The sequence below is a fragment of the Ictidomys tridecemlineatus genome, chromosome 10, assembly GCF_052094955.1.
Source record: "Ictidomys tridecemlineatus isolate mIctTri1 chromosome 10, mIctTri1.hap1, whole genome shotgun sequence".
In the NCBI taxonomy this organism is placed as follows: domain Eukaryota; kingdom Metazoa; phylum Chordata; class Mammalia; order Rodentia; family Sciuridae; genus Ictidomys; species Ictidomys tridecemlineatus.
The window spans coordinates 99,828,410-99,837,008 of NC_135486.1; positions in this window are offsets into that span (position 1 = coordinate 99,828,410).

The following is an 8,599-nucleotide window of genomic DNA, read 5'->3' on the forward strand; positions in this document are numbered from 1 at the left end:
CAATGTTTATACTCTTTAGAAATGACTAAAAGTGTTGCTATGTTTTAGATGGATCTGTCAAATAGTTAAAAGAGAAGTAGAAGTTTTGCATCATGGGTTTCACCTGAGGGCTCATCGGGGAGCTGGTGCCCACCAGTACCTTTGTCACACCTGGGATGGAGGCTAGGTGGAGGCCTGTCCCCTAGATTCTGGAGCTGACACTCCTAGTCACATTGAAGAGTTGGGATATTTTTAGTGCATCATGTGTCTCTTCCACTCTGGCTCTGTTTTCTCTGTAAAACTATGCAGTCCTTCTTTCTAATACTCCTGGAGCATTTGAGACTTGACACAACTTACATGATCCAGCCCGTGTGCCATCCATGCTGCTGGGGTTACCGTAGAGGCTACCCCCTGCAGGCTCTAAGACTCTTGAGTGGGGGCTGGGGGCCTGACCCCAGTAAGCAAGCTTTGCCTCTTGAACTCTGCTTCCCAGTGGGGCTGTGCAGACTGACCACTGGAGTTGCCTGTGTGAGATCAGAAGCTCTGATGCTGTCCAATGTCAATGCTTCCAGAAACTTCTTGTCTAGGTCCTCTTTTTTTTCTTCTTTGCCAATAACCTGATTAACCAAGTTTTTCAGCATCTAGGATTTACCTCCTCCTTTTGTAAGGCCTCTTGTATGTTGTTGAAGTTTCAGCTTAAACAATTTATAAAACCTTTCTATAGGGCAGATTTAGTCACTGGCTGAACTAGTCCTCCCCAGCAGAATTCCAAGGGAAGGTGTTTCTGTTGGCCCTGGGGAGCTGCTGGGTACTTCACATTTTTGATTTTGACATTGACATAATTGGTAGGCTTGTGGATTGCTTTATTTTTGTAACTTAAATATATTAAGCCTAATTCATTAAAATTTATTCTAAGGTGATATTTATACTTTTGTACTTTTTTCAGTACCCATATTATATCTGCTTACCATTTAATGCCTAAGTTTCTCCTGAAAATAGCAAATAAAATTGTGTATTTATAAATGAAAAAAAAAACACAAATCAGATAATGCCACACCCTTATGCAGAATCCTCATACATTCTCCTTTCACACTCAATAAAATTCAAACTTTTTTTCATGGCCTCTTCCTTCCTGGATACCTCTCTGACTTAACTTTATACCACTCTCCTGATTTTTTACTCTTCTTTACTTTTGTGATTGTTCCTTGAAGGCAATAGCTTCTTCCTGCCTCTGGGCCTTTGTATCTGCTCTTCTTCTGCCTGGTATACTCTTCTACCATGTGTGCTCATGACTTTGTCACTCACATCATTCAGAAATTCTAAAGAAGCCTTTATGGACAATCTATCAAAAAATAGCACCTTAGCCAGGCACAGTGGTGCACATTTGTAATCATCAAAGTTTGCAAAGCTGAGGCACGAGAATCTAAAGTTCAAAGTCAGCCTCTGCAACTTAGCAAGACTTGTCTCATAATAAAAAATAAAAGACAAAGGGGGCTGGGGATGTAGCTCAGTGGTTAAGCAACCCTGGGTTCAATCCCTGATAATCCTCCCAAAATAGCATCTTGCCTCTCCCATGGCCACCACCCACTTTCACCATCTTCTTCCCCTGTTTACTCTTTTCCATTGCCCTATTACTACTGGATATTACATATTCGCTTGCATGTTATGTGTCCATTTAAAGCCTGAGGAAGTTCATGAGCACAGGAATTTTGTGTGCCTTGTCCACTGCTGTTTCTACGGTGCATAGAAGAAGTGCTCTCAATGCATAGGAATGCAATATATATATATATATATATATATATATATATATATATATATATATATGAACAAACAAATGTATTAATAGATTCTAAACAAATGTTCCAGTTTCACTCAATTAGAGTTGTGAATCTAATTTAGCAAACCCTATATATTGCTTACTGATTGGGTAATCTTAGGAGAGTTGTTTAATATCCCTGTGCCTCAATTTCTTCATCTGTGAAATCTAAGAAAATGTCACCTATTTCATTAAATATGAGGTTTGAATAAATGAATACATAAAGTGCTTATTCTGGAATAATACCTAATAATAATAAGTATTCTATTAGTGCTTGCTGATATTGTTGGGGTTTGTTTATTTATTTATTTATTTTTTGGGTGGTGCTTGGATTGAACCCAGGGCCTTGTGCATGTGAGGCAAGCACCCTACCAACTGAGCTATATCCAGCCTCCTGATATTGTTATTGTTACAGAAATCTAGATTTTCAAAGTTTAAATTAAGGAGGTAGAAGAAAGGGCCATTTTTCACATTATAAAGGATATTTGAAAATCATAACAAATGAATGTGTATTAGGATTTACAAAGAACAGGTTAAAAATAGTAGAGAAACTTGAAATAAAAGTCTTAGAAACTTCTGCCAATTAAAAATCAATCAGCAGCTGGGTGTGGTGGTACATGCCTGTAATCACAGCAGTTTAGGAGGCTGAGGCAGAAGCACCTCAAGTTCAAAGCCAGCCTCAGGAAAAGCAATGTGCTGAGCAACTCAGTGAGACCCTGTCCCTAAATAAAATACAAAAAAAAAAGCTGGGATGTGGCTCAGTGGTCAACTGTCCCTGAGATCAATCCCCAGTACTAAAAATAAAATAAAATCAGCAATAAAGACAAAGGAAATCTGAAACTATGATGGAGCAATTCAAATTTGATTAACAACCAAAAAAATTAGTTCATATACAACTTCACAGGATAACAATTGCAGTATATATCAAAGCACATCTGTATCTTTAAAACTAAATGCCACAATATCAGCAAAGAAGATAGAATCTTTTCCTACTATCTTTGTGTTCCTACACCACATAAGCACCATGTCTCTCTTTACTAACAGCTTTGATCTGGAGGAAGCAACATAATTTTTGCTCCAGCCCAGACTTATCACATTAGTGCAAATCCAATAAACTTGACCCACAAAAAGGGTTCTACAAATGAAGGTGATTGATTAGCTAAGTGTTAACTATCAATTGGGTAATAAAAAAGCCAAAAATTGAAGCAAAAATATAGATTTTTTTATAAAATTTGATTTTAAGCCAGTTGCTTATGCATTTATCTCACTTTCTTTTTCTACATGTAATTAGGGAAATAATGTTTTTTTTTCTATCTTTTTTGCTGTTGTTATCTGCATTGTTCCAGTGTTTTTACTTTGTATTAAAACCATCAGGATTCTGCTGTACTCTCCTTTGGCCAAACTGACTTGCCAAGCATGTAGCATTCTTCTGTTCTCACAAAACAACCTCCCACCTTTTCTCACAATTTCAAAATATGCCAATGAAAGGAAATTGTGCTTGGTGTCTCAACATACCTTGAGCCTCAGCCCTCCTGTCCCTCCAATAGCCAGACAAAAGAAGAGCTTCTCATAAAGACAGTTCTTAAGATTCGAGGGAGAACTGAAAATCAGTGAAGTTAACTATAGCACTATAAGTACCATTCTAGTTGAGTCTACCGCATAATCCTACTGTGATTTCAGATTGAAAATGCAAAGCCATAGATATGGAATAAAGTATTGCTTAGGACATTTTGTGTTATAAAATAACTCAAAAAATTTAAAAAATAAAAAAAATGACTCACTTGTAATAACAGATCTTCCCTCCCTATTTAGTACATTGTGAAGCAATTGGTTAAGCAATTATTATTATTATTATTATTATTATTATTATTATTATTATTATTATTATATCTTAACCAATTTGGAAATCTGAATACTCTTTCTCAGAGAGGTTGCCAACTGAGAAATTGTATTTCATTTCATGCCAGCAATTGTCTATGGGCTATTTATTTTAAATTTGTTAAGCATATCAGATTTAATCTGGAAAGTCCTTCATTTTAAGTGTTCAAAGAGCATGTGAGCTAAAAGCTTAAATCAAGTATTTCCAAGGATGGACACTTTTTGTTGTTGGTAAAATAAAGATCTTTTGTGCTATTTTAAGAATTCCCTTGGCTAAAGATTTTAAATGCAGTAAGAAAATCTATAGACCTCAGACACTTGGCTAACCATGAAGGTCAGCTTAAAGTTACAAGAAGAATTTTTTCAACTCTCAGTCTGAGAGAATAAATACACTTAAGTAATAAAGAAAATAGTATTAAATACAAGTAACCTGGACACTCATTACCTCAGTGCAAAATTTCAAGGTGTCCCCAGTGCCTTTCTCATTTTCATCATTGGCATCAGTTATATATATATATATATATATATATATATATATATATATATATATATATAGAGAGAGAGAGAGAGAGAGAGAGAGAGAGAGAGAGAGAGATGAATAGATGGATATAGATGCCTAAAATATATGTATTTTTTTTCTAAAATGTAGTTTGAATATATTTCTTTCTTACAAGAGCATATTTTCAACCTAAATCTGATTTCCCTCCTGCATTTCTTAAATTTTCTTGAAGTACCACCATCCTATGTATAATTATGAGAGTTGATTGATGGTTGTAGCAGGTTGATCATTATTTGTTAGTATTTTTATTGTAATTGAAATTACACATGGAAATAGAGTACAGTGATAATTGCTAGTAGTGTTGAGATTAAGAAGGATAGAAAACACAATTTGATGAGACCCTTTTGGTTTGAAGTTTTAACAGAGGCCGTTGAGTGAAGGTTGGCCATGAGTTTGAGGATGGCTTTTTCTAATCAGACTAGGTCTACCAGGGTTCATGAGAGTTTTTGACTCATAACAAGGTTAAGGTAGGGAACTGAGCAGTGAATAATAGTAGGGAGATAGCCTAATATTTTGGAAAATTTTGATGTGCTTGAGTACATTTTAGTTTTAAGATAGAGGGTTATTAAATTTAGTTCCATAGCAATTATAAATCCTAGAATGGTGATTAGTAGTGCTGAGATTTTTAGATACATAGGCATGGTTAGTACTGGAACATTTATAGGTGGGATGTGGTAGGAAAGGAGAAATCCTGCAAAGATACAGCTGATTAGAAAGTATTTAATTGAATTAAGTAGCTGGGGGTTGTTTTCATTGCTAGAGTTTAGTGTTGAAAATCGAGGCTGTCTTTTAAGAACATAGAAGATAATTCGTGTACTATATACAGCAGTTAGGGAAGTGGCAAGAAGTGTGATAGTAAGGGCTCAGGCATTGGTGGTATACGATGTGTTTGCAGACTCAATAATTAGGGCTTTGAAATAAAATCCAGTTAGATAAGGGGTCCCTGTTAGTGCTAGGCTTCCAATAATGAGTGAGGATGGAGTGAATGGAAGGGCTTTGAATAGGCCTCCTATTTTTCAAATATCTTGTTCATCATTTAGGTTATGAATTGATTGACCCAGAACATATAAATAGTATGGCTTTGAAGAATGCATGGGTGCAGATGTGGAGAAATGCTAAGTGGGGTTGGTTAATTCCAATAGTGACTATTATTAATCCTAGTTGGCTTACGGTAGAAAATGTGATAATTTTCTTAATATCATTTGGGGTGAGGGCACAGATGGCAGTGTATAAGGTGGTAATGTCTTCCAGGCAGAGAGTAAGTGTTTGGATAGTCTTACTCTGTTCTATTAGGGGATAAAAACAAATAAGAAGAAATACTCCTGCTACTACTCTAGTGCTGGAGTGAATTAGAGCTGATTAGGGAGTAGGGCCTTCCATGGCAGAGGGCAATCAGGGGTGTATGCCAAATTGGGCGGATCTTCCTGTTGCTGCTAAGAGTAAGCCTAGGAAGAGAAGTAGAGATACATCTATTATGAAGAGTTGTTTAGTTATCATGAGTTTGAGTTGAGTAGAAATCATGCTATGGCTGAAACAAATCCAATATCACCAATTCGGTTGTATAGAATAGCTTGGAGAGCTGCTGTATTAGCATCTGTGCGATCATATCATCAACCAATACATAAGAATGATATAATGCCTACTCCCTCTCAGCCAATGAACAGTTGGAATAGGTTGTTGGATGTGACTAAGATTATCATGGTAATGAGGAATATTAGTAGATATTTGAAAAAGAGGTTGATAAAGAAGTCTGAGTGTATATATCATATTGAGAATTCTATGATTGATCATTTAACAAATAGTACTTTAGGAATGAATAGCATAGAGAAGTAATCTAATTTGAAGCTTATGGAGGGAGTGAAAGTTTGAATTGTCATTCAGTGTCAGTTTGAAATAACAAGTTCATAATTTGAATTGATAAATATTAGGGTTGGAATTATACAAAATGAATATGCATAGATAACAGATGTTTTTACATAGTTTGTGTAGTTGCTGTGTTTATAGGAGTTGGTTATGGTAAGGAGAATGGGGAAAGTTAGTGTAACAAGTGACATAAGGATGAGTGAAGAAAATATATTAATTACTTTTATTTGGAGCAATTTTTTGCTCCTAAGACCAACAGATTACTTTTATCCTATATAAGTTAAGAAAGTCATGGGTGTAATCATGGAGAGCATGAATTAGCAGTTCTTGCATACTTTCTTGGTAAATAAGGGATTATGATTCTCTATTGTTAGATTCACAAGCTAAAGTTTTATTTAAACTATATTCACAGTATAAAAGTCCCTGGATGATAGTAGGATTTGCTGATAGAATGATAAGTGGGAAGAGGTGAAGTAACATGAGTGTGTTTTCTCACGTGAAAGAAGGATTAATGTTAGACGTGTGGTATGTAAATTTTCCCAGTTGTGTTGTGATTAATATATATATATATAGTGAGTAAAGTGCAGTGATTAATATATTAAGGCCAGTTAAAGTAATCGTAATATTTGATCAGGTGAATGATGATGTGATAATGAATAGTTCTCCAATCAAGTTAATTGTGGGGGGAAGAGCTAGATTAGTTAGACTAGCCAGAACTCATCATGTTGCCATAAGGGGAAGAATGGATTGTAAGCCTTTGGCTAGCCTTGTAGTTCGGCTATGAATTTACTCATAATTAGTGTTTGCGAGACAAAATAGTATGGAGGATGTTAATCCATGGTCAATTATTAGTGCTGTGGTTCCTATAAAGCTTCAGGGTGTTTGAATTACAATTGCTACAATAACTAATGCTAATGACTTACTGATGTGTAGACATGAGGATTTTAGGTCTTTTTGTTGTAAGCAGATTGAGCTTGTTATAATTATATTCCATAGCGATAACATAATAAAGAGATATGCCATATTACTTTCAATAGGGTGGAGTAGAGCTGAAATTTGGATTATTCTGTATCTGCCAAGTTTGAGTAGAATAGCTGCCAGGATCATGGAGCCAGCAACAGAGGCTTCAATATGGGCTTTGGGGAGTCAAAGGTGGAGACCATATAAGAGTATTTTTACTATAAAGGCTATAATACATGCTAGTCACAAGATATCACTAGTTCAGGAAGAAGAGAGTACAGATGACTGGTATATACAGATAATAAAGTTTATGGACCCAGTGGATTTTTTAACAGACTAATGCTACTAGAAGGGGAAGGGAGCCTACCAGAGCATAATATAGGAAGTACAGTACTGCATTTAGATGCTCACTTTGCTTTCCTAATCGAGTAATAATAATTAATGTGGGCATTAGTGTGGCTTTGAATAGAATATACAATATGATTAGTTTGGTGGCTGAAAAAGTTATAATTAAAAATGATTGGGGAGTCGGAAAAAGATGGCGGCGAAGGGAGTGCATCACCCCAGTGCGCTGCATCACTGAGCCAGTGAAAGAAGATATGAAACGGCTGAAGGATATCTTGTTGGGAATTTCCAGTGAAATTGAGGCGCTACAGAATCTAATAGACAGGTTTCCATTGTGCGAGGTTCGGCAGTGGGAGCTCCATTTCTCCGCACGGAGGGTCGCATAGCCTGATAGCTCCGCGGCGGGTTGTCTGCGGCTTGCGCTGGGGATCGGCAGGGAGCCGGAGCGGGAGAACAGCGAGGAGAGGGAGAACAGCGATACGGATTCGGAGGGCTCCTGCCAGCGATACATCGGCAGCGCTTGGTGCGGAGTTCCGGCTTGAGACAGAGGAGAGAAGCGGCGGTTCCAGTCACCGGTCTGACCACGGAGGACGGCGGCCTCCATCTTGGAGAGATGATGTAATCATCCCATTGTTCTGCTGATCTCAGCTCATTCAGCTACGGAACAGGTGAATTCAGGCTGGTATTTGCCTTCGTCTAGCAGACAGATTTCTTGCTCAGGATCGGGACTAGGGATCCTGTGGAGAATACTCTTGAAGGCTTGTGCCTGGCAAGGCGTGCGCCGGGCACTGAGCAGCGGGACTTGGGTTCCCAGGACTTGGGTTCCCAGGGCTAACCGGGCCCAGGTCTGAGGAATCTGTGGAGACTGCCTGTGAAGGCGAGCTCCGAGTGGAGCGTGCGCTGAGCTTGGGGCGACTGGGTTCTGACTCCCGAGACAGTTTTGGCCTGGGACTGGGGAACCCCGGGGGTCGCTCGCTGGGGCCAGCTCCCAGCGGAGAGAGTGTATCCGGATAGGAAAGGCGGGGTTCTTGCTACCTAAGCTGCTTTGGCCCAAGGCTAGGGAACCGGCGGTGACTGCTTCTCGGCCAGGGTCCTGCTGGGTGCTGTGGGGGCAGAGTGGAGCTTCCACCTGCGCCCAGAGCAGGCCAAGTGACCCGCCGGCGTGGTACCATGAAACCCCAAATGCAGCTGGTGCTGAA